The 25,457-nt window shown below is 43.5% G+C and overlaps 1 protein-coding gene and 1 pseudogene across 3 annotated transcripts in view; both read left to right on the top strand.

Annotated features, from left to right (window-relative positions):
- Window positions 1-25,457, top strand: part of NIM1K (NIM1 serine/threonine protein kinase) — a 96,762-nt gene that overhangs the window by 1,136 nt on the left and 70,169 nt on the right. The window contains exon 2 of one of the 3 annotated variants that reach the window (XM_073014777.1): window positions 1,419-1,511. The exons of the other annotated variants lie outside the window; for them this stretch is intronic. The gene's annotated coding sequence lies outside the window, so the exon portion shown is untranslated. The remainder of the gene's footprint in view (window positions 1-1,418; window positions 1,512-25,457) is intronic. 3 annotated transcript variants of the gene reach the window in all.
- On the top strand, window positions 16,394-17,637 carry LOC119621476 (spermine synthase pseudogene; annotated as a pseudogene).

Raw genomic sequence — 25,457 nt, 5'->3', positions numbered from 1 at the left:
CTTCTTTTCTCCTCCTCTCTCCCTTTCTCCTCTCTTTTCCCCTTCCCTCCCCTGTTTTCATCCTCCTGAGTAGACAAGAGGGCTCTCTGTCTACCCACCCTCCCCCACCCCATTCCTCATCCCGTTTCAAAATAAGAGCGAATGAATCACATTCTAAGCTCTTACCCGTGCAGTTCTGACAAGTTTGGAAAGTACACAAATCGCGTTTGCAATCGAGGCCGCAGGAATCCAAAAGGGAAACAAAACCAGACGAAAAAAAATGATTCCAAAAAAGTGATTTCAAATTGGAATCTAAGGTGATTATTTGTTTATGGTAATAAGATTTTTTTTAATGTTTGAAAAGTATGTATCACACTAGCTTGCATCATCAGTATTCAATGTGATTCATAGAACCGCTTCAAAAGATGGTTTCTGCTAGTGTTGCAACGGCACTTCTAATTCTGGTTGTCATGGTTACTGAAGAAGTCGCCCTGCACTATTGAGAGGCTGTCTAGCTAGAACCAGGAACTGTTTTCCAGAGGACCTTCTCTTGTACCCTCGTGTAACCATGGTAATAACCGAGTTTATGAAAATGTACTTACTTTTTCCCTTAAAGTAATAAAATCCCAATGCATGTTGTTGTGTTTTTTTTTAATTTTTTTTTTTCAGAGTTTGCAGTCTGTGCAACACAACTTTCTGCTCACACAAATGAGAGTAAACACTGCCCTCCAGCAAGTTAAATGGCCCCAAATAGTCATGCGGCCCAGCTCTCTTCCCACAGCTCACTGCAGGAACAGAGGACAGAGCAGGGTGTTAGATGTTCCAGGAATCCTGGCCTGAGCCCAGATCGCCCTCTCCATTTAGCATTTACATTTGGAAGCCTAATTAGCTTTCTAATTATGAGATGGGAGAATATAGGTGGGGGTCCTGGGAGAGGCTAGTGGGGAAAAAGCTGAATCCAGCTCCCCATGGACTAGTGTTTGGTTTGCCATTGAATTTGCCTTGTAAACCCTCATGGGTTTATTTTTAGCTGGACCACTGTTAAATGGTAAACCTGGAAAAACCTTCAAAGAAGCCTCCTTCTGTGTTAGGAAAAAATGTGGATTGGATATTTGGTTTGAGGTGTGTGCTTTTTTTCTAACTACATTTAAAATAAAGACAGGTTTATATGAAATCTAAATTCCCCAGTAATAACTACAGATAGGTTATAGAGCCCTTTATATTCTTGGCTTAACCCTAGGTTTTTAGTTGAGAAGGCTTTATTTGGGGCAAACAGTGGTGCCATTTCAAATGCTTTTATCAGCAAATGTTGGTTTCTTTAAAGAACCATAACTCATTACACATCCACAATTTCTGAGCTTCAAATTCTAACATTGATAGCATGTGATGGGACAGTTTGAAGCCCTGAGACTTACAGTTTTATTTTCTTTTTCTTTTAGAGACTGGGTCTTGCCATGTTGCCCAGTCATGTCTCAAACTCCTGGGCTCAAGAGATCTTCCCGCCTCACACTCCTGAGGAACTGGGACTACAGGTGCATGCCAGACTTATTATACATTTTTTAAAAAAGAAAAGCAAAGATTTTTGTCTTAGTAGGTTAATGTTTTTAGTCACATACATAGTTTCATTTTGAGAAACTTAAAAATTAAAATATAACGTTAAATCCAACTTCATTCTTTGAATCTGATCACTGTATTTCTCTAGGGATTAAAGAGCTTTAATTCATTGGTTGATTTTCTTTCACTTGTTGAAGGGACAAACTGTTGATAAAATTTGTTTCATTCTGTATTTTGACATTTCCTATTGTCATTCTACAAAAAGGTCTCTAGAATTGAAGTTTTAATTTTCAGGAGAAGAAGAAAATATTCAAATTGCATATGAAGATAATAGTCTACAACTTGAATTAACCACATCATAGTTCTTAAATTACTTTCTCTCAAGAACTTCAAGGTTAGCTTAGCCATTATTATGCAGCATCCTGAGGAATATTAACCAGTTTTACAGATGGACAAGTTATGTTCAAAAGTCAAGTGATCATGCCTGTAATCCCAGCACTTTGGGAGGCCAAGGCAGGTGGATCACCTGAGGTTGGTAGTTCGAGACCAGCCTGACCAACATGGAGAAACCCCATCTCTACTAAAAAAAATACAGAATTAGCCTTGCATGGTGGCACATGCCTGTAATCCCAGCTACTTGGGAGGCTGAGGCAGGAGAATCCCTTGAACCCGGGAGGCGGAGGTTGTGGTGAGCCGAGATCACGCCATTGCACTCCAGCCTGGGCAACAAGAGTGAAACTCCATTTCAAGGAAAAGAAAAACAAAAAAGCCAAGTGATAGCTCAGCGCCGTAGCTCAGGCCTGTAATCCCAATACTTTAGGAGGCTGAGACAGAAGGACTGCTTGAGCCCAGGAGTTCGAGACCAACCTGGGCAACATGGTGAGACCCTGTCTCTATAAAACATTTAAAAAAATTAGCTGGGTGTGGTGGCGCATGCCTGTAGTCCCAGCTACTGGGTAGACTGAGGTAGCAGAATTGCTTGCGCCTGGGAGGTTCAAGGCTGCAGTGAGCTGTGATTATGCCACTGCATTCCATCCTGGGAGACAGAGAAAGACTCTGAATCAAAAAAAAAAAAAAGGATTTCAGCTAACCACCTGGAAAATCGAGACAAAAATCTAAATTGCCTGACATAAGCATTATGAATATGAGCATTAGCCAAGACTTAGAGAAATGCAGGGTGTGGATAGCAGGAAGAATTTAAGATTAGAGAGTAAAATAAAACTGTTAAGGGGAAAAAACTAAGGAGAAAGCAGATTAATAGAAAGAAAGTAAAAGCGAAAACATCAAGTGTAAAGAGGGTTGCACAGAAGAAAAACCAAATTGCAGAATAGGAAACTAAAAAGAACTCCACTCTTCATCTTCCACAGAGAACATTGATAGTTTTCCAGAAAGCAGTAAGTACCCTATTTAGCAAAATCGTGTGACTTGGGAGGCCTTAGTGGCAGATCTTAGTTTGTTCTGACTCCCTGCCACCCGTCCAAGTGTTGTGGGCTGAGGCAGCTTTCTTTTCAGGTCTCCTGAACTAGCTGCTCATTAGACCTTTTCTCCCTAATTCTAAGGCCACCAAGAAGCTTTCTGCATCTCTATTTGTTGGAATTATCTAGTTGGGATAATATATGGATACACTTGATTACATAATTGCATCGGAAATTTTTCTTTTAATTTAAATTGTTATCGTCATAATGCTTTCACCTAATTTTATGAGAGTATATTAAAAGCTTATAACTAAAACAACAGTCCCAGTCTCCAGAGGCAATCATTTTGAACTCTTGGCTGTTTGATCACTTACCTCCCTATGTCCGAATAATTAGCTTATGTTGCTGTTTTTTGTTGTTGTTGTTTTGTTTTGTTTTTGTTTTTGTTTTTCTTGAGACAGGGTCTCACACCATTGCCCAGGGTAGAGTACAGTGGTGTGATCATGGCTCACTGCAGCCTTAGATTTCTGAGTTCAAGCAATCCTTCCCCCTCAGCCTCTTGAGAAGGTGGCACTGTAAGTGCACGCTACCATGGCCATGCCCAGCTTTTTTTTTTTTTTTGGTAGAGACAAGGTCTCACTATGTTGCCTAGGCTGGTCTCAAACTCCTGGGCTCAAGCAATCCTCTCACTTTGGCCTCCAAAGTGCTGGGATTACAAGCGTGACCCACCATGCCTGGCCACTGGTTCTTGATTTATCAATTTTGGACAGAATCTATTGACTTATTTATTTATTTTTATTTATTTATTTTTTTAGAAACAGGATCTCACTCACCCAGACTACATACAGTGCAGTGGTACAATCATAGGTCACTGCAGCCTAGAACTTCTGGGCACAAGTGATCCTCTCGTTTCAGACTCCAGAGTACCTGGGACTACAGGCATGAACCATCATGTCTAGCTAAGTGTATTATTTTTGTAGAGTTGTGGGGTGGGGGGCTCTCTATGTTGCCCAGGCTAGTCTTGAACTCCTGGCCTCAAGCCATCCTTCTGCCTTGGCCTCCCAAAGTGCTGGGATTACAGGCGTGAGCCACCATGCCTGGCCAAATTAGTTCTATTCTTGGCTAATAAAATATACCTTAGTCATTTTTAATCATGAAGATTTTTAAAGAGCCTTTTAAACTTTTTGGAAATTTGAAATGTAGCCAAATACTCCCTTATCCCGGCCCGCGGGATTGTCGAAGCAGGCCCTGGAGGAGGGAGTGGGAATTTGGGGAACAAGAGACACGAGAAATGGAGACAAGACAGTGCTCTGATCAAGTCTCGTTTAATGGCGGTAATGCAGTGCCTTATATACACTTGGAGAGGAAGGGGTTGGGCCAAGGCGGAAATGATCTCATTTCAGAGGGCGCGGCCAGGCAGGTTTCGGTTTCAACGGGTAGTCATGTTGCGCCTGCGCTAGGAAGTAACCATTTTGCTACGAAGTAACAATTTGCCAATTTTCGCGCGCGCGGGAAAGATGGGTGAAGAAGAAGCAGGAAGAGCGCCATCTTGTGTGAGGTATTTAATACAGGGAAAAGACAAATCTGGGAAGGAGGTGAGAGGTGGAAATGAATAGAGCTCAGGCATCTAATCGTCAATAATTACTCGCTATGGCCGGGGCGCACAGCTCCGGACAGGTCCCCCTTTTTATTGTTTTATGACAAGAAAACGACCCCCCGGGAACTGCGCCTGTCTTAGGTTGGGTCAACTCATCCCCACCTTCTAGGCCCGTCATGGGATAAGGCAGCAGCAAAGGCGGCCCTCCTGTCTTAGGCTCCGGTGGAGATAGTGTCCTCTTACCCGTCATTGACTGTCCAGTTCAGCACACAGGGGAGGTGGTCTTATTGAGGTAAATAAGACTCACCATTTTCAGTCATCTCAAGGCGATGATAATGGACCTGTATAGGTTTGGCCTGGAAGGCCTCGATTTGTTGTCTGACGAATGCCATAAGCTTATTAAGGATTATAGGCCCGAGAGTGAGGAAGAGTAGAAGAGTAAGTAAAGGACCAAGAAATGGCAGGAGATAGGGGAGAAGTCCATCGAGTCCCGTCCACAATGGATTGGCGGCTAGGCCCTTTCTGCGCTTTTCTAGTTCTTCTTGTAAAGTCTTTATCTTATCTCTGACAATTCCGGATTTGTTGGCGTAAAAACAGCACTTTTCCTGTAAAGCCAAACAGATCCCTCCCTGTTCTGCTGTTAATAAATCTAGACCTCTTCTATTTTGGAGAACTACTTCAGCTAATGAGTCTACTTGGTCTTGTAAATCTTGTATAGTACTGGATAAGGTCTGTACATCTGAAATTAATTGGTTGGATAATTTAGTATATTGGGTTAGTGAGACCCCTAGGCCTGTGGCTCCTGTGTCTATTAGTCCAGTGAATGCCTTCCCGTCTAACCATAAGGTTAGAGAGGGTTTTTGATTTGTAATTGGTTGCACCCAATATATGTCTGATGATCCGAAACCTTTTATATTTCTATTAAAGTGTTGAATATTATTATTTGTTTTGACCAAAGGTAGCAGGATTAACTGAGCTATTCTAACTCCTTGAGGGACAGTAATAATACTATCAATAGCTCTGGCCATAATTTTAATTTCTCCTTCATAATCATTATCGATAACTCCAGGGAGGACTTGTAAGCCTCTCATGGTGACACTACTTCTTCCCAAAAGCAGCCCAAGAGTGTTAGGTGGTAAAGGTCCATATATTCCAGTATTTAAGGTCTGTGGTCCCATTTCAGGTGTTAGTACTGTGTGGGAGGTGGAACTGAGGTCCACTCCTGCACTTCCTGGGGTTGCTCTACTAAGTTTTGAAATGGATTGCTGCTGCTGGCTGGAACAAAGCTGACTGCCCCATATGCTTGTTTCGGGGCCTGAGGCTGGCCCCTCATCCCGTTTCCCTGCCTAGGGGATAAAGGATTTCCTTGACTGTCAGTTTTAGATTTACATTCGTTTGCCCAGTGCCTTCCTCTTTTACACCTTGGGCAAAGGCCTGGAATTTTTGCTTCTGGATTTTTATTTTGGTTTTCATGGCAATCTTTTGCAAAGTGTCCCCTTTTACCGCATCTAAAACATCCCCCTTTTGGAACATGTTGTCCAGGCCGCTGAGGTGGGCGCAAGGAACCCTCCATAGCGTCTGAGTTGGGTATTTTTTCATTTCCTGTCTTTAGCTTTTGGAGCCTAATTATCAATGATTGATGTAACTCTTCAAGTTTAATTTGTTCCTCTAGTTGAGCAATTTTTTGTTTTAATTCTTCTTTGGGATCTATTGCTGCCATAACAATGGGCGCAGAAGCCTCATTACGTGTCCCATTATATGGGGGTGGGCGTGAAGTAAAGGGAGGCAAATCAGGGTTGTGATATTTAGCCGCCTCTTCCTCTAAATCATCCCAATTTATGTCTGATTGATTAGGCTTATTAATTTCCTCCTCTTTTTGAAGCATCTGTAAAATTGGGTATTTTTTTGGTTTGTTTTCGTGTGGCATTTCTTTATCTGTTACAGAAGGAGACTTGATTTCCTCATGATCACTTTCGAGGGAAATGAGATCCTCCTCAGTATCTTGCGGAGGCTTTGTAAGGTTAGAGCGGGAGCTAACCTTTAAAATATGCTCTGTCTGAGCGACCGCAGCCATGACTTGCGGATCGGCCTCCTTCTTATCTATTAAATCTCTAATGAGGTTCCAATAAGAGAAGGCGGTCACAGGAATTTTTTCTGGCCCAAAAGTATTATAATAGTCCTGAAGACAATCCCCTACTCTACGCCATCTTTTAATATCAATAGTTCCTTCCTGTGGGAACCAAGGGCAAGTGTCTTTTACAAAATCAAAAAATTTAAACAAATCATTACCTTTAACCTTTACTCCTCGTATCTTTAAAGCCTCTTTTAATTGTCCTACATAGATCTGATGTTGGCTTAATTCTTGTCCCATTTCGGACGCGTCACTTACCTTCGATTCTGACGCGGCAGGTTCCCGCGGTGATCGGAAGAGTTCACTTTCTTTTGTCTTCGTTAGCGGTCGACCGTCCTTTGGCGTCCTCTTCCTCACGGAGTCCCTTGTTTCCAGGTCCCTGTTCGGGCGCCACATATCCCGGCCCGCGGGATTGTCGAAGCAGGCCCTGGAGGAGGGAGTGGGAATTTGGGGAACAAGAGACACGAGAAATGGAGACAAGACAGTGCTCTGATCAAGTCTCGTTTAATGGCGGTAATGCAGTGCCTTATATACACTTGGAGAGGAAGGGGTTGGGCCAAGGCGGAAATGATCTCATTTCAGAGGGCGCGGCCAGGCAGGTTTCGGTTTCAACGGGTAGTCATGTTGCGCCTGCGCTAGGAAGTAACCATTTTGCTACGAAGTAACAATTTGCCAATTTTCGCGCGCGCGGGAAAGATGGGTGAAGAAGAAGCAGGAAGAGCGCCATCTTGTGTGAGGTATTTAATACAGGGAAAAGACAAATCTGGGAAGGAGGTGAGAGGTGGAAATGAATAGAGCTCAGGCATCTAATCGTCAATAATTACTCGCTATGGCCGGGGCGCACAGCTCCGGACACTCCCTCAGATGTAATCAACAGCACCAGCCCTTGAGCTCCTATGGAACACAGAGGTACTGATTTTTGCACCCTTTATACTGCCTCAGTTTCCATGATCCATACTCCATACCCCCTCTCCCATTTTACCATTTCCCTGACCTACATTTCTCTTTCAGTACTTGCTTAATCACACCTGCAAATTCCTTCAGGCCTCGTCTCCCAGATGTTCTCTTTTGGGCCCACCCTGTCTGCACCTATCTCTAGTTTAGCCTTTGGCCATTATATTTAGATGATCTGTTTATGCATCTACCTTGCCCCACTGGCTGTAGATTTAGTTATATCTACATTGTTCCTGGGAGTAACTTGTACACTTAAACATGGAGGACGGAGCTTAAAAATAATGTTTGTTGAACTGAACACTTCATCTTGATATTGAAGGAGTATTCCATAGTAGAGTAAGAGAGGTAGCAACCTCACATTGCTTAGAGTAGGGGTGAGGGCAAGGGAGTAGGGGTAAAACATGATCTATTTCTTTTCTTTCCTTTTTTTTTTTTCTTTTCTGACGGAGGAGCCTTGCTCTACACCCGCACCCGGCCAATAAGATTTCTTCCTTCCTTCCTTCCCTCCCTCCCTCCCTCCCTCCCTCCCTCCCTCCTCTCTCTCTCTCTCTCTCTCTCTCTCTTTCTTTCTTTCTTTCTTTCTTTCTTTCTTTCTTTCTTTCTTTCTTTCTTTCTTTCTATAGTGAAAACTGTCTTTATTTTTATTGCCTTTTATTTTCAACAATGATTACTTGAACTTAAAAAAAAAGAGCAGACTTTATTAACTAATGGTTACTTAAAAGTCAAACCTTTCCAGCCCATTTCATATTCTTTTTTAACCATTTCAGACCATGATCTATTTCTTACCCTCCTACTTTCTAGCAGCATCTGTTCAGGGGAGATTGCCTGTGGCACACACATCTCCTGCTCATGAGACAAGGTGAAGCAGCCTCATCTGTTGTGTGTGAGGCACAGACTCTGAGATCAGACAGGCTTGGGCTTGAAATTAAACTTGGATGTTAATTGCCTATATGGCTTTGGACAAATTACCAAGCCCTTTTGAAGTTAATTTCTTCATCTGAAAAATGAGGATAATAGCAGGCACCTTTTAGGGCTGTTGTAAAGATTTTTAAAAATATGTATAAAGGGCCACAGATGGTGGCTCACACCTGTAATCCCAGCACTTTGGGAGGCCAAGGCGGGAGGATCACCTGAGGTCAGGAGTTCGAGACCAGCCTGACCAACATAGAGTAGAACCCCGTTCTACTAAAGATACAAAATTAGCCGGGCGTGGTGGCACATGGCTGTAATCCCAGGTATTTGGGAAGCTAAGGCAGGAGAATCACTTGAACCTGGGAGGCAGAGGTTGCAGTGAGCTGAGATTGTGCCATTGTACTCCAGCCTGGGCAACAAGAGTGAAACTCTGTCTCAAAAAAATGTGTGTGTGTATATATATATATGAAAAATGTATATATCTATAAATGAAATGCCATCTCTACTAATATATATATATATGTATAAAGTAGTTAAAATGAAATAATGATTATTCTTCTAAGTTAGGAATGCTTTGGGCTGCAATTAACTAAAAAATCTTCCTGCTTAGCTAGAAGTTTATTTTTCTTGCAAAAGAAGAGGTCTCGATAAGCAATTAATAGCTTTGTTTTAGCTGCCATCAGAGACCTAGTTTATTCCTATCTTTCTGTTCTGCTGTCCATCCTTTGCCCTCATATTTATCACTTCATGGTCTCTAGGTGGCTACTACTTCTCTGTAAGTTCCACATAGGAAGAAAATGAAAGAAGCTGCTCTAGCTGCAACTATCCCCTTTCAACAGGAAAGCACTAATTATCAGCAACACCAAACTAACGTCTTACTGGCCAAAACTGTGTCTCAGACCTATCCCTGTCATTGAGGGAGAAGGGGAAACTGGGATCGCCAGTACTATAACAGAAGGTAAAGAAAGGAGAAGAGTTAGTAGTGATGTTAAGTGAACCAGCCTGAGTGATGTCTGTCACACTATCATTTATTGATAGGGTGGCCATATGTCCCAGTTTGTCAGTGCAACCCCGAATTACACCTGTTGTCCTAGTGTGATTATTATTATTATTATTTTTCGAGATGGAGTTTTGCTCTTGATGCCCAGGCTGGAGTGCTATGGCGCAGTCTTGGCTCACTGCAACCTCTGCCTCCTGGGTTCAAGCAGTTCTCCTACCTCAGCCTCCTGAGTAGCTGGGATTACAGGCATGTGCCATCACGCATGCACAGCTAATTTTGTATTTTTAGTAGAGATGAAGTTTCTTGGTCAGGCTGGTCTTGAACTCCCGACATCAGGTAATCTCCCCACCTCGGCCTCCCAAAGTGCTGGGATACAGGCCAGAGCCACTGCACCCAGCCGTCCTAGTGCAATTATTAATAGCACCCATTCTCAGAGGTGTCTTGGTTTGAATGACAGATTCTATGTTCACCCTTCTTATTGAGCACTTGCTATTTATTGTAGGCTCTCATTAAGTAGTAGTTATTAAAAAGACAGCTAGAACACAATCGTAAGATACACAACAAGTCAAGTTTACATGCGGTGATTGCCTGTATGGTACAGGCAGGAGGTACACTGAGTTTACAAGGGAGAGAAATGAGTATGAGTTGACAAAGAGTTGAGGTCAGCTGGTCTGGATGGAGAGGAAATATATGGGGAAGGTGTAACACCAAGGCGAGAGAAGTAACTGGGTTGGACACAGTTCAAAATATGCAAAAGTGGCTGGGCACGGTGGCTCAAGCCTATAATCCCAGCACTTTGGGAGGCCAAGGCAGGTAGATCACGAGATCAGGAGTTCAAGACCAGCTTGGCCAAGATGGTGAAACCCTGTCTCTACTAAAAACTACAAAAATTAGCCGGGCACAGTGGCAGGCTCCTGTAATCCCAGCTACTTCAGAGGCTGAGGCAGAAGAATTGCTTGAACCTGGGCGGCAGAGGTTGCAGTGAGCCGAGATGGCGTCACTGCACTCCAGACTGGGCAACAGAGCGAGACTCCGTCTCAAAAAAAAAAAAAAAAAAAAAAAGGAAAAGTACACACTTGACATGCCAGGGGCTTTTCTTTGAAGACTAACAACAAAGTTTTCATGCTGCCTTTGTTTGAATGATGAACACTTTGTAATATGAGGTACAATGCTAAGATATGATTGGGTCTAAGAGCATTCTTGGAACTGATGACACAAAATAAAACAGCCGTTCATATTTGTGAAGCCAAATTTTTTTTTTTTTTTTTTTACTATTACAAAACCTACTACAAAAGTTTAACATGTGAGAAGAAAAGATATTTTTCTGGCTGGGCGTGGTGAGGCTGAGGTGGGTGGATGATGAGGTCAAGAGATTGAGACCATCCTGGCCAACATGGTGAAACCTCATCTCTACTGAAAATACAAAAATTAGCTGGGCATGGTGGCGCGCACCTGTAGTCCCAGCTACTCAGGAGGCTGAGGCAGGAGAATCACTTGAACCCGAGAGGCGGAGGTTGCAGTGAGCCGAGATCACGCCACTGCACTCCAGCCTGGTGACAGAGCGAGACTCCCTCTCAGAAAAAAAAGAAAAATATTTTTCTAAATTATTCTCTTGAGCCTATAGTAGATTGTGACCTTGAGATATTTGGTAATAAATCCTCCTATATCAAGAGAAAATATTTGCAAATTCCAAATTTTCTTTTGAGTTGAGATTAAAGGAAAACATTTATGGTCATTAATTTTTTTTCTTGGCTTGACTTTTAAATCCCCCCAATTTTTTTTTTTTTTTTTGAGATGGAGTCTCGCTCTGTCGCCTGGGCTGGAGTGCAGTGGCCGGATCTCAGCTCACTGCAAGCTCCCCCTCCCAGGTTTACGCCATTCTCCTGCCTCAGCCTCCCAAGTAGCTGGGACTACAGGTGCACGCCACCTCACTCGGCTAGTTTTTTGTATTTTTTAGTAGAGATGGGGTTTCACCGTGTTAGCCAGGATGGTCTCGATCTCCTGACCTCGTGATCCGCCCGTCTCGGCCTCCCAAAGTGCTGGGCGCCCAGGCTGGAGCGCAGTGGCCGGATCTCAGCTCACTGCAAGCTCCGCCTCCCAGGTTTACGGCATTCTCCTGCGCCAGCCTCCCGAGTAATTGCGACTACAGGCGCCCGCCACCTCGCCCGGCTAGTTTTTTTTTTTTTTTTTTTTTTTTTTTAGTAGAGACGGGGTTTCAGCGTGTTAGCCAGATGGTCTCAATCTCCTGACCTCGTGATCCGCCCGTCTCGGCCTCCCAAAGTGCTGGGATTACAGGCTTGAGCAACCGCTCCCGGCCATCCTCAATGTTTTTTATTTTTATTTTTCAGAAACAGGATCTCCCTCTGTCATGCAGACTGGAGTGCAGTGACATGGGCATAATTCACTGTAGCCTCAAACCCCTGGGCTCAAGCGATCCTTTCTCCTTGGCCTCCCAAAGTACTAGGATTATATTTGTTTTAGATATTTATTCCTTCTGTTAGGCTGGTTGGTGAGCTGATATAGCTGAAAGAGACAAAGTAAAGAAATTTGGTTCTAGTCTCATCCCTGCCACTAACTAGTAAGTCTCTTAACCCCTCTGAGTCTGTTTATTCCAATACAAAATGCGAGATTGAAAAATCCTACAAGTCCCTCCGCAGTGGACTCCTAAAAGTCCCTTTAGTGTGCTTGGGTAATCAAGGGAAACTGAATTAGCCAGTCGGCTTGGAGCCTCAGGTTAATTTGGTTTAGTGAAGTATTAAGAAGTACGATTGCAGAGGAAAACTGAGATAAGACCCTGAAGTGCCTCATATTCGGCTAAGTAAATTGCCATTTGTTTTTGCCATTTACTAAGCAGCATTGCAGAAAAGTCAGTGTGAAAACGGGTATGCTGGATGCGTTGGAAGGAGGAAAGACTGACAAGGGATAAAAATACTTGTTTTATTCTGAGTTTTGAGCTATTTTACAATGTTCAATAACCTCACAACATACCTGGTTCAAATGGCAGAGTAGTAGTCCCTAGAAAGCCTCACTGCCATGCTCAGCTTACCTGCTGCTGGCTCCATGTCCTGAAATTTTCAATGGCACCTCACAGTACTCATCATCTGGACACAGTCTATTGCTGGTTGCTCTTCAGCTCCAGCCTTTCGATGACTATTTTGCTTCTGCTGGAATGTTTGTTGGCAGCCTTTAGTTTTGCTCCTAACCACCTCCCATTATCCCCGCAACCCCACCGCCCCGCCATAACTCCTTCACTACTTAGCAGCTGCACAAGAAGACCTCCCTCCTAGGCTCCACTCAGTTCCCAGAAGAGCAATTCTTATTGCTCTAGGATTAAATTTATGCTACCGCTGTTAAAATTTTAGGATATCTATAGTGTTAAATCAAGTTCAGCCTAAAGCTGCCTCCCTACATATTTTAAGTTTGGCCTAAAAGTTTATCTGAACATTGTGAACTATAACCTAAATGCACTTGTTAATGGACTGAAGCCTACTCTTGTGCCAGTCACTGAGTTTTGGCCAATGAAAGGTGGCCAACTTAGTCAAACCGTGTTCAAATAAGGCAAATGTTGAACTGTGACCAATCCGGCTGTTTTTGTACCTCACTTCCATTTTCTGTGCATCACTTTTGTTTTTCTGTCCATAACTCTTCCACCACTTGGCTATGCTGGAGTCTCTGAGCCTACTCTGGCTTGGGAGGCTGCCCAATTCATGAATAATTGTTTGCTCAGCTAAACGCTGTTAAACTTAATTTGGCTAAGGTTTTTATTTTAATAATAGTCATATAGTATACTAATCTGTGGTGTTTCTTTATTGAACTATGGTGACATTACCAGAGCTAGTCTCAACTTTCCATAAAAAAATCCTTCCTTTGGCTGGGCACAGTGGCTTATGCCTGTAATCCCAGCACTTTGGGAGGCTAAGGTGGGCGGATCACTTGAGGTCAGGAGTTCAAGACCAGCCTGGCCAACATGGTGAAACCCTGTTTCTACTAGAAATACAAAAATTAGCTGGGCATGGTGGCAGGCGCCTGTAATCCTAGCTATTCGGGAGACTGAGGCAGGAGAATTGCTTGAGCTGGGGAGGCGGAGGTTGCAGTGAGCCAAGGTCACGCCATTGTACTCCAGCCTGGGCAACAAGAGCAAAACTCTCAAGAAAAAAAAAAGTGTAATCCCTGACATGTTTATACTTCTTTTCCTTTTTTTTTTTTTTTTGGAGATGGAGTCTCGCTCTGTCACCCAGGCTGGAGTGCAGTGGCACCCAGAAAGCAGAGGTTGCAGTGAGCTGAGATCTTGACACTGTATTCCAGCCTGGGCAAGAAGAGCGAAACTCCATCTCAAAAAAAAAAAAAAAGTGGTGTAATTTGTGTATTTGCTATCACTGATAGTTCCAATGGCTTTTTTTTTTTTTTTTTTTTTTTTTTTGGAGACGGAGTCTCACTATGTGGCCCAGGCTGGAGTGTGGTGGCTCAATCTCAGCTCACTGCAACCTCTGCCTCCTGGAGGGTTCAAGAGATTCTCCTGCCTCAGCGTCCCGAGTAGGATTACAGGCACATGCCACCACGCCTGGCTAATTTTTGTATTTTTGGTAGAAACAGGGTTTCACCATATTGGCCAGGCTGGTCTCGAACTCCTGACCTCAAGTGATTCACCCGCCTTCGCCCCCCAAAGTGCTGGGATTACAGGTGTGAACCACCACGCCCAGCCTGATAGTTCCAATGGTTAATTCGAAAACAAGGCACAGGCCAGGTGCAGTGACTCACGCCTGTAATCCCAGTGCTTTGGGAGGCTGAGGCGCGTGGATCACCTGAGGTCAGGCGTTCAAGACCAGCCTGGCCAACTTGGTGAAATCCCGTCTCTACTAAAAAATGCAAAAAATTAGGTGGGCGTGGTGGTGGGTCCCTGTAATCCCAGCGACTTGGGAGGTTGAGGAACAAGAATCGATTGAACCCAGGAGGCGGAGGTTGCAGTGAGCAGAGATGGTGCCACTGCAGTCCAACCTGGGCAACAGAAAGAGACTCTATCTCAAAAAAAAAAAAAAGGTCACAGCTGGGTGTGGTGGCTCACGCCTGCAATCCCAGCACTTTGGGAGGTCAAGGCGAGTGGATTGCTTAAGCCCAGGAGTTTAAGATCAACGTAAGCAACATGGCAAAATCAAATATACAGAATTTAGCCGGGTGACGTGCTGCTCGCCTGTAGTTCCAGCTACTTGGGAGACTGAGATGGGAGGATCTCTGGAGCCCGGGAGGTCGAGGCTGCAGTGAGCTGTGATTGCACCACTGAACTCCAGCCTAGGTGACAGAGGGAGACCCTGTCTCAAACAAACACAAACAAAAAAACAAAAACAAGGCACGTCAAAGAATCTTCCTTTCTAATTCTCCTGCCTGCTCTTGCTACTATCACTGACTTTTGCCATCCCAGGCTGATGCTGGACTTCATGGCAGTGGCCTGTTTCATAGTGTTAGGTTCCACTACACACCAGAGGGAGGCAGCAAGTGGAAATGGGTGAAACTGGACCCCAGACTGGCCTTGTCACTCACTGCTCTCTGAGTTTTAACAAATGTCTCATCCTCTTTAGTAATCTCATCAAGGTAGTGAGAATTTTAGTATCTATCTTATAGAGTTTGTTGTAATGGTTAAATTAGTCACATAAGCATATGCAGCACAATGTCTGGTGTATAGTAAGTGCTTAATAAAAGTAGCTTTTAGTATACTTTCCCTGTTACATTGAATAAAATGCTAGTAACACTACTCTAACACCAACTAAAAGAATGGCTACTTCCAGCTGGGTATGGTGGCTCATGCTTATAATCTCAGTACTTTGTGAGGCCAAGGTAGCGGGGACCACTGGATCCCAGGAGTCAAACCAGCCTGGGCAACATAGCGAGACTCTATTTCTACAAAAAATAAAAATTAAAAAAAATGGCTACTTTCAAATGTCCTTCAAAAGGTGCTATTGCTTTGTGGTTTACAGTATATCACCTTTCATAAATTACGTTTTACTTCTTGTTTGCTTGTTTTTGTTTTGTATTTTTTTTTTTTGAGATGGAGTCTCGCTGTGTTGCCCAGGCTGGAGTGCAGTGTGCGATCTTGGCTCACTGCAAGGTCCGCCTCCTGGGTTCACGCCATTCTCCTGCCTCAGCCTCCCGAGTAGCTGGGACTACAGGTGCCCACCACCACGCCTGGCTAAGTTTTTGTATTTTCAGTAGAGACGGGGTTTCACTGTGTTAGCCAGGATGGGTCTCGATCTCCTGATCTCGTGATCCGCCCGCCTCGGCCTCCCAAAGTGCTGAGGTTACAGGCATAAGCCTTCACACCCGGCCTGCTTGTTGTTTACTACTAATATTTATTTTGTGCCTACCATATCCTAGCACTACATATTAGGGAATATTGAAGATATGAAGATAAATAAGCAGCAGAAGGTCAGTCTTAGAAAGGCTAAACGTAATGAGCATGTAAATTTATACTCTGTCAGTTCAAAGTGTGAGCAGAGTTCAGTGGAAATACTGAGATGAAGCAATTAACTCTGGGTAAGTAGAGAAAAGAAAATACCACCTTGCGGGGTGGCTCTATGCCTGTAGTCCCAGTATTTTGGGAGGCTCAGGAGTTCAAGACTAGCCTGTGCAACATATTGAGACCTTGTCTCTACTAAAATTAAAAAAAATATTAGCCAGGAAGGGTGGCGTGTTCCTGTAGTCCCAGCTACTTGGGAAACTAAGGGAGAAGGATTGCTTGAGCCTAGGGGTCAAGGCTGTAGTGAGCCATGATTGTGCCGCTGCACTCCAGCACGGGTGACAGAGTGAGACCCTGTCTCAAAAAAAAAAAAAAAAAAAAAAAAAAAAAAGAAAAGAAAAAGTTAGTTGGGGGAGAAGAAAGAAAATCCAAGAAAGTAAATTAGGAGGGTCTTGAAGGCTGAATAAGAAAAGAGCAAGTGCTAGTCCTGGCCTCCCTGGGTGCAGCCTGACTCAGCCCCCCAGTCTCCCGAGGCCATTCCCCCAGGCCTCACTAAGGCAGCAGCACAGCAGGCTTGACTTCATGCTTGGCACCAAAGCTGGTGGTGAGACCATTCTAAAAAGCCTCCAGTCCATTTTCCAGAGTTGGGGGATGGCGGAGTCGGTGCACACCTGGAAGGACCATGGCTATTTAGCAACCTGCACAAACAAGAACGGCAGCTTTGCCAATTTGAGAATTTACCTACATGGATTGTGTTGCTGGACCTTCAGAGTTACGACGGTGACACACAAGGCAAAGAAGAGATCGACAGTATTTTGAACAAAGTAGAAGAAAGAATGAAAGAATTGAGTCAGGACAGTACTAGGCGGATAAAGCGATTACCACCCATAGTTGGAGGAGGAGCCATCAACAGATATTGGCCCATTGCCGATGGGCGCCTGGTTGAATACAACATAGATTGAGGTGGTATATGATGAAAATTCATCTTATCAAAATATAAAAATTCTATACTCGAAGCAGTTTGCAAATATTCTCATCCTGAGTGGGGATGTTAATTTACCAGAGAGTGATTTGTTGTATACCTGGGCCATCATGGGCAGTGGCAAAGAAGATTACACTGGCAAAGATGTACTCATTCTGGGAGACAAATGCGGGGGCATATTGTGTGAAATAGTCAAACTAAAACCAAAGATGGTCACTATGGTAGAGCTTGACCAAATGATGATCAATGGATATAAGAAGTATATGTGAAAAACGTGTGGCGATGTCTTAGACAATCTTAAAGGAGGCTGCTATCAGGTTCTAATAGAAGACTGTATTCCGGTACTGAAGAAGTACGCCAAAGAAGGGAGATAATCTTATTATGTGATTAATGATTTGACAGCTGTTCCAATCTCCATGTCTCCAGAAAATTCCACATGGGATTTTCTCAGACTGATTCTTGACCTCTCAATGAAAGTATTGAAACAGGATGGGAAGTACTTTACACAGGGGAAATGTGTCAATCTGACAGAAGCGCTGTCACTCTATGAAGAACAGCTGGGGCGCCTGTATTGTCCTGTGGAATTCTCAAAGGAGATCGTCTGAGTCCCTTCGTACTTGGAATTGTGGGTATTTTACACTCTTTGGAAGAAAGCTAAACCTTGAAGATGAATAGCCCCTAAATCACATGTGCTGCAAATGGCCTTCCTGACTGCCATATGTTGTACATGACATCAAAATGAGTCAGGTAATTGATTGTGAATTCCTCAAAGTTTTCCTTTTTTTAATTATTATTTTTAATTTAAAAAAGCAAATGGGAAATCTGTATTTTGATGAGCTTAGGGTGTTATTTTTTTGAAAGTCAGCTGAAGGATGGTTAGACAGCACAGCGAAGACTGCTAAATGCACTGACCCCTCCCGGAATGTGATTTTTGTTCCTTTTTATTTCTCTGTGGGCTTTTGTTTTTGTTTTGGTAGATCTTCAGTTTAGATGTTTGGAGGAATGAACATCGTTGTTTTGTGCTGAAGGAAAGATCTTGATGATGTTTCTTTCCCCAAAAGTTGACTTAGATATTAAAATTTGGTGCTTTCAAGAGAAAGTTAAAAAAATGAGTAAGAATTGCTTCAATTAAAATTACAAAAGAGAAAAAGAAAAAAAGAAAAAAACAAGTGTGGTTGGGTGCAGTGGCTCACGCCTGTAATCCCAGCACTTTGGGAGGCCGAGGCAGGCAGATCACAAGGTCAGGAGTTCGAGACCAGCCTGAACAATATAGTGAAACCTCGTCTCTATTAAAAAGACAAAAATTAGCCGAGCCTGGTGGCAGGCACCTGTAGTCCCAGCTACTCGGGGGGCTGAGGCAGGAGAATCGCTTGAACTGGGAAGCGGAGGTTGCAGTGGGCTGAGATCATGCCACTGTATTCCAGCCTGGGTGACAGAGTGAGACTCTGTCTCAAAAAAAAAAAAAAAAAAAAAAAAGAAAAAGAAAAAAGAAAAGAGCAAGTGTGTTCCAGTTAGGGAAAACTGGGTATGTAAAGCCACATGGGCATGAAAGGATACGTTATGATAGATAAAACTTAAGGAATAAATGTTATAGTTGAAGCAGCTCTCAGAACTTTCCTTCAAGGCTGGATATTTAACAGCAAGTCTTTGATCTTTGGGGGAAAGGGACTAGAGATGGTTGGAATCCTGGGTAAACACTGACCGTTTAGTATCCTAGAGGTGAGATTGAATTCACTGCTAATTAGTGTTGGTTTTGGCTCCCCTAGGGAAGAGTAAACATAAAGAAGGCAAGGAGCAGGAACTTGGGCAAAGGCAAGTGCGTGGGTGTGTACATTTCCAGAACTACTTGGAGAAATTGAGAAGTGCAAAGAAGGTCTTGAAAATAGAACAGGAATTATGTCTCATGCTTTAAAATAAAGTAAATTCTGCTGGAAGCGACTAACACATCATACCCTAAAAATAAAAACAGAGGGAAAATGGAGCCTCTTTTACTGTTGATGTGATCATTTTAACCTCGGCAGCCTTCCAAGGGAAAACCATAATCAGGTTGTTTTTATTGTTTGCGGGCTGGAGCAAATGCTGGTTTGTAAACATTGTAATGTATCCAACTCAATAGCCTTAGGAATGTCTACCCGCATTTGAGGTATGCTTCACTGGGAGCCCTAAGAGTGTTGTGCAAAAGCAATGGGGCAACTCATCAAACCCACAATGTTTCAGAAATTTTCCAGCTAGAGAGGTGCTCTGGTTTAGGGGCACATTGAACAAACCTGCCTTTGTTTCAGGAGAAAACACTGGAAAGGGTTTTGCTTTTTTTGTTTGCTTGCTTTTAAATTTTTGTCCTTTCTTTTTCTTCATAGAACAGTTGTTTGTGGTGATTTTTTTGTTTGTGGTGATTTTTTTTCCAACCAAAAAAGGATGTTTATGAGAGAAGTATCTATTTCTGTATCTTCTGGTATCCACGCTACCTTTATTTATTTATTTTAATTTTATTTTATTTCTTTTGCTTTTTGAAACAGAGTCTTGCTCTGTTGCTCAGGCTGGAGTGCGGTGGCATGATGTCAGCTCACTGCAACCTCCGTCTCCCGGGTCCAAGTGATCCTCCCACCACAGCCTCCAGAGTAGCTGGAATTATAGGCGCCACCACACCCATCTAATTTTTGTATTTTTAGTAGAGATGGGGTTTCACCATGTTAGCCAGGTTGGTCTTGAACTCTTGACATCAAGTGATCCATCCGCCTGGGCCTCCCAAAGTGCTGGGATTACAGGCATGAGTCACCACACCCGGCCCCATGCTACCTTTAAAAACATCTGAACAATTCAAGTCAATTCAGCCAGTGGTTACAGACTCTTCCCTGGTGCCCAGAATTTGAAATGAGTAAGATCAAGGACCTGCTCCACAAAAACACACATTACGGTGGGGAGGACAAGTATGTACACAGAAACTGAAACACCAGACAGGATTTCAAGATGTTGGAAATACTAGAGGAAGAGCTGAATTCTGCTTAGGGTATTAGAAAGAGAAGAGACCAGGAGGGGAGGAGAAGGGAGGAGAGGAGAAGGGAGGAGAGGAGAGGGGAAAATTTAAGCTAAATTTGAATAATAGGTAGAATTTCAACCATTAGATGGTTGTGATAAGAAATGGAATAAAATTAATCTCTTGTAAAGCAAGAATTTAAAACAAATTTTGTGCTCAGTAACAAAGTAAAACCAGTTTTTATTTATTTATTTATCCATTCCGTAAACATGTATTGAGTATCTATGAGGTGCCAGGCACTGTTTAGAGACAGAGATGCATAAAACATCTTCCCTGCCCTCAGGTGAAGAGAGATGTGAATATAAAAACTTATGCTACAGAGAGTCAATTATCGACAGAGGGGTGCACAAAATACTCTGGGGGCACCACGGACTGGAAGGAGTCAGAGACTTCACAGAGGAACACAGACTTGGAGGTTCAGTGGGGAATGGGATGAGGAAAACATTATATGCAGGGGGAATGTCATGTATTGTCATGTACAAAGACACAGAAGCATGAAACTGCATGGGATTGTAGGGGAGCCAAGAGGAAAGTTCCCTTCACCCTCTGCAGGTTCACTGAAAAGTCACTGACATGAAGCAGATTAATAGGAGAAAAGGCATGCAAATTTGTTTAACATGTATACACGGAGGCTTCAGAATTAAGACCCAAACCCCCAGTGAGTTATAGAAGCTTATCTGCCATCACATCTTGATGTTACAGAAAGAGTGGTGACTTGGATCTGTGTGTGGTGGCTCACACCTATAATTCCAGTACTTTGGGAGGCAAGGCTGGTGGATCACTTGAGGTCAGGAGTTCAAGACCAGCCTGGCTAACATGGTGAAATCCCTATCTCTACAAAAATTACAAAAATTAGCAGGGCATGATGGCAGATGCCCGTAATCCTAGCTACTCAGGAGGCTGAGGCAGGAGAATCACTTGAACCCGGGAGGCAAAGGTTTCAGTGAGCCAAGATTGTGCCACTGTACTCTGGACTGGGTGATAGAGTGAGAACCTTTCTCAAAAAAAAAAAAAAAAAAAAGGAAAAGAAAAGAAAGAGGAAAAAAAGAAGACTTGGATCATGGCAAAAGAGATTATGGGAGGTGGGAGAAAAGGAATTCTGTTAAGGGGCAATGAACCGATAGGGAACAGAGATTAACTTGTAAATAGGTCTCTTTGACAGTGGAAGGTTCTGGTCTGCTCAGTTGTGGTTACATTCTTACTCTTGTAGTGGGGGAAGAAAAAACAGTTGTTCTCCTTGGTGGGTCTGGATCTTAGGCAGATAGGAACTTCAACTTTCCCAAAGAAGTTGTCTGTCTAAGATCCATACCCAGCAAGGTCTTCGGGAACGACCGTGGGGACTTGGGGGAATGTCAGTGAGACCTTGCAGTTTCTTCAGTTCAGCATGTCAATGTCTCATGTTTTGGAATATTGTCTGTTAAGCCCCAACAGGATGTTTGTGAGACCTCAAGTACTTGGAGACATCTCAAATATAGGGCATATGGGGGGGCAGGTGGGAACAGGGGAGATGAGAAATGAAGCTAGAAATAAAGCCAAGAACTAGATCTTGAAGAGCTTTCTAGACCATGCAATGGAAATCTAATTTTATCCTATAGGCATTTTAATGAAGGATTTTAAGCACGGCAGTACTATAGTAAAATCTACATTTTGGAATAATCACACAAGTGGTTTCCTGGAGAATAAAATTGAGCTGGACAAGATGGGAAGTAGGGAAGCCTGCTAGAAGGTTCTTTCAGCCACCTAGGCACAGGATGGGATTAAGACCATTAGAGTCCATCACCCTTCATCAAACCACACATGCAACTCAAAATTCAAGCAAAGCTAACCATATAAGACTAACAAAAACAAAATTCGGATTTTTCTTAGGATGATTACCTAGATGCATTGAGAAGTATATATATTGAATATAAAAGTATTTTAAGACTTATTTCCCCTTCTCTTGGATGCCTCTCATCTGCTGGTGCCTTAAAGCATGTGCATCTCTACCTACTGTGGGATCCCAGGATGGAAATGTAAAAGGATTGGGGTGGTGTGGAAGTAGGAGGATCAAAAGGATTGGGTGAGGGGAGCATAGAGGCCAGGGATGGCACCTAGGTTTCCTGCTTGGCCAACAGATAGCACATCATTTCTGGGTCTCTGTTCCTTATCCTTCCCAACACATGGCAGAGGCCTCCTCCCAGACAGGAACGGTCCAATCTGTTCCTGTTGCAGAGGCCCTCTATCCTTTGAGCTTAGTCCAGGTTCCAATAGGGATTTTCAAATACCCTCACGTGAGGACCAAAAATAAATCCCTCCACAGTTTTCAAAATGCTCAGGACCAGAGTCAGCCTGTAACATAACGTGGTTTCAGCACCATTGTCATGAGGCTGCAGAAGCAACCCTGGGGCTCAGGAGAGGAGGGCTCAGCAGGACTTCCTCATTCCTTCCTCCCATTGCTAGTCCTCCTCCTTTTAGTGGCTCCTGTGTACGAAGATAACCCAGTCCCCTTAGTCACTCTGGGACTGTGACTCAGTGACAAAAGGAGAGGATGCAGCCTGATAGACACCACCTCTACATGTCTGGGAACAAGGCCCCAGGCAGCAACTACATATATCACTGGGATTGCTCCTGAATGTTCTAGAGCACCAAAGACTCTGTTGGGAAGCATATTCTTACCATGCACTTGGGTCCAGTGTTCATTGCACTGTTTCCTTTCAAGAGCCTCAAAGCCCTAACTTCAAGAGCAAACAAAAGCAAATTTAGAATGTGTACCAGATATATTCTCAATTATAGCTTTAGCTTCCCCTCTGTGTTCGCCCAGGCGCAGAGTATGGGCTCCCATATGTGCCATTTATTGTTTTTCATCAATATTTAAGCATCCACCTTTGCCAGAGGGTGTCCTCAGGCAACAGGTAACTATGCCACCATTTCAACCACTTATTTGGTGCCTGATATCATTTTTTCTAAGTCATCCTGTTTCTGGATTCAAAACTTTGGAAAAAATCTCCATTTTTTTCTTCTTCCTTTCCTTTCTCTTTCCTTTCTTTCTCTCTCTCTCTCTCTCTCTCCCCCTCCCTCCCTCCCTCCCTTCCTTCCTTTCTTTCTTCCTTCTCTTTCTTTTCTTTTCCTTTCTTTTCTTTTCAAGATGGAGTCTCATTCATTGTCACCCAGGCTGGAGCGCAATTGGCTTGCTGCAACCTCCACCTCCCAGGTTCAAGTGATTCTCATGCCTCAGCCTCCCAAGTAGCTGGGATTACCAGCATGCATCACCACGTCTGGCTAATTTTTTTTTTTTTTTGAGACGGAGTCTCACTGTGTCACCCAGGCTGGAGTGCAGTGGCACATTCTTTGCTCACTGTAATCTCCGCTTCCCAGGTTCAAGTGATTCTCCTGCCTCAGCCTCCCGAGTAGCTGAGATTACAGGTGCCTGCCACCACACCCGGCTTATTTTTATATTTTTTAAGTACAGACTGGGTTGGCCAGGCTGGTCTTGAACCCCTGACCTCAGGTGAGTTGCCCACCTCGGCCTCCCAAAGTGCTGGGATTACAGGCGTGAGCCACTGCCCCAGCCAATTTTTTATTTTTAGAAGAGATGGGTTTCACCATGTTGGCCAAGCTGGTCTCAAACTCCTGATCTCAAGTGCTGCCTGCCTCAGCCACCTAAAGTGCTGAGATTACAGGCAGGAGCCACCATGCCTATCTCACTCGCTCTTTCTTACTTTCTCTCTCTCTCTCTCTCCTTCCTTCTTTTCTTTTCTTTCTTTTTTTTTTTTTTGTCTTACCTTTTTACCCAGGCTGGTCTTGAATACCTACCTGGCCTTAAGCAATCCTCCCACCTCAGCCTCTCAAAGTGCTGGCATTACAGGCATGAACCACCACACCCAGCCAAAAATATCTCAGTTTTGGAATGCTGGACTCGACCATCCCAGGCAGCTGAGCCAGTTTACTGTATCAGGGAGGATTCACTCACTTTTACATACATGGTTATCAGAGACAGGTCACATTCCCAGATCACAGTAGAGATATATGCATATTTTTAGCCCTTAAACCAAGAAAATCTCTGTTGTAATTATAAGTAGGCAAAACAATATCATCATCAACAATAAAAACACACCCAGAAGTATACATTGTAAACTTTGAAAAAACTTGAATTCTCCAATTCTACCCCAATTTCATTTCCCTCCTTCCTGGCAACAACTGGGCCTTCATTTGTGCAGAACTTTTCTTGAACTTTGCGAATATCTTTCCTTATCTATGAATAGACGTCCAATTACATGAATAGTGACTATCATGAAACTCTCAGAAATGTGCTTATTTTGTGAACTTCATGGTTATTTAACTTACACCCTCTTTATCTTCACACTTACAAATAATTCTTAAATTTCAAGCTAAAGTTGTACAGAGGTGGGGGTAGGTGTGAACTGAGAATCAGAAACCTTCTCCATACATACTTCTAAATATTTTTATGTTTAGGCTGTGATCTTTTTGTGGTTTTCTGCATTTAAATAATGTCCAGTCTCTAGAGCTCAAGCTTTTCTCATGAGCTGCCCTGTGATTTGACAGGTCTTCATTATCTGCTTTCACTTACCTCCTTGGGGAAATGTTTTCAGCCAGAAATACCGGGTCAGTTAGCAAGTACTATGGAACAGTGTGTAATTCTCAGAACTGGCTCCCAAAGCCCTCTGGCTCCCTGGTGAGCAACACTTAAATGCCTCTCCAACATTGTGTAATCACTTCTTCAATCAGCTGCACATCAGTTCCCGCTCTGGGGAGGGAAGTGTGCCTAATTTCATTTGCCTTTCTCTTCATCACTCATGAAGGATGAAGGTCTTCTGTGCAGATGCCTCCTGAGCCCAGCAGTTCTTGGAGTAGTAAAGGCTCAGCCAGCAAAAGGCCCATCCATTTGTCTTTTTTCAAGATGGAATCTGGCTCTGTTGCCCAGGCTGGAGTGTAGTGGCATAATCTCAGCTCACTGCAACCCCTGCCTCCTGGGCTCCGGTGATTCTCCTACCTCATCCTCCTGAGTAGCAGGGATTACAGGCGTAAGCCACCATGTCCAGCTAATTTTTGTATGTTTAGTAGAGACGGTGTTTTGCCATGTTGGCCTGGCTAGTCCCTAATCCCTGGCCTCAAGTGATCTGCCCACTTGGTCCTCCCAAAGTGCTGGGATTACAGGCATAAGCCACCGTGCCTGGCCCCATTTTCCTTTTAACAAGCAGTTTACTTTGCTTTCCCAAGCCAAGTAGACCTGCATGAGCTTTGATTTCACGATTCTTGTTCTTCAATGGATTTACGTTATTACTTACTACGTTCCCTTCAGATATAGGGCCAGTTTGGATTTGACGTATTTTCTCTTCATATAATGACTGCAGATACCTACATAACTTATGGTTTTCCTGGCTCCCCAGGAAATATATCACTGGAGAGGCAGGTACTCCCCCAGAGGCTTTTCTGTTTCTCATCATGATGAAT

Source organism: Chlorocebus sabaeus, chromosome 4, assembly GCF_047675955.1.
Source record: "Chlorocebus sabaeus isolate Y175 chromosome 4, mChlSab1.0.hap1, whole genome shotgun sequence".
NCBI classification, from domain to species: Eukaryota; Metazoa; Chordata; class Mammalia; order Primates; family Cercopithecidae; genus Chlorocebus; species Chlorocebus sabaeus.
The sequence above is the reverse complement of the archived record's forward strand: the minus strand, read 5'-3'. Positions and strand labels throughout refer to the sequence as shown.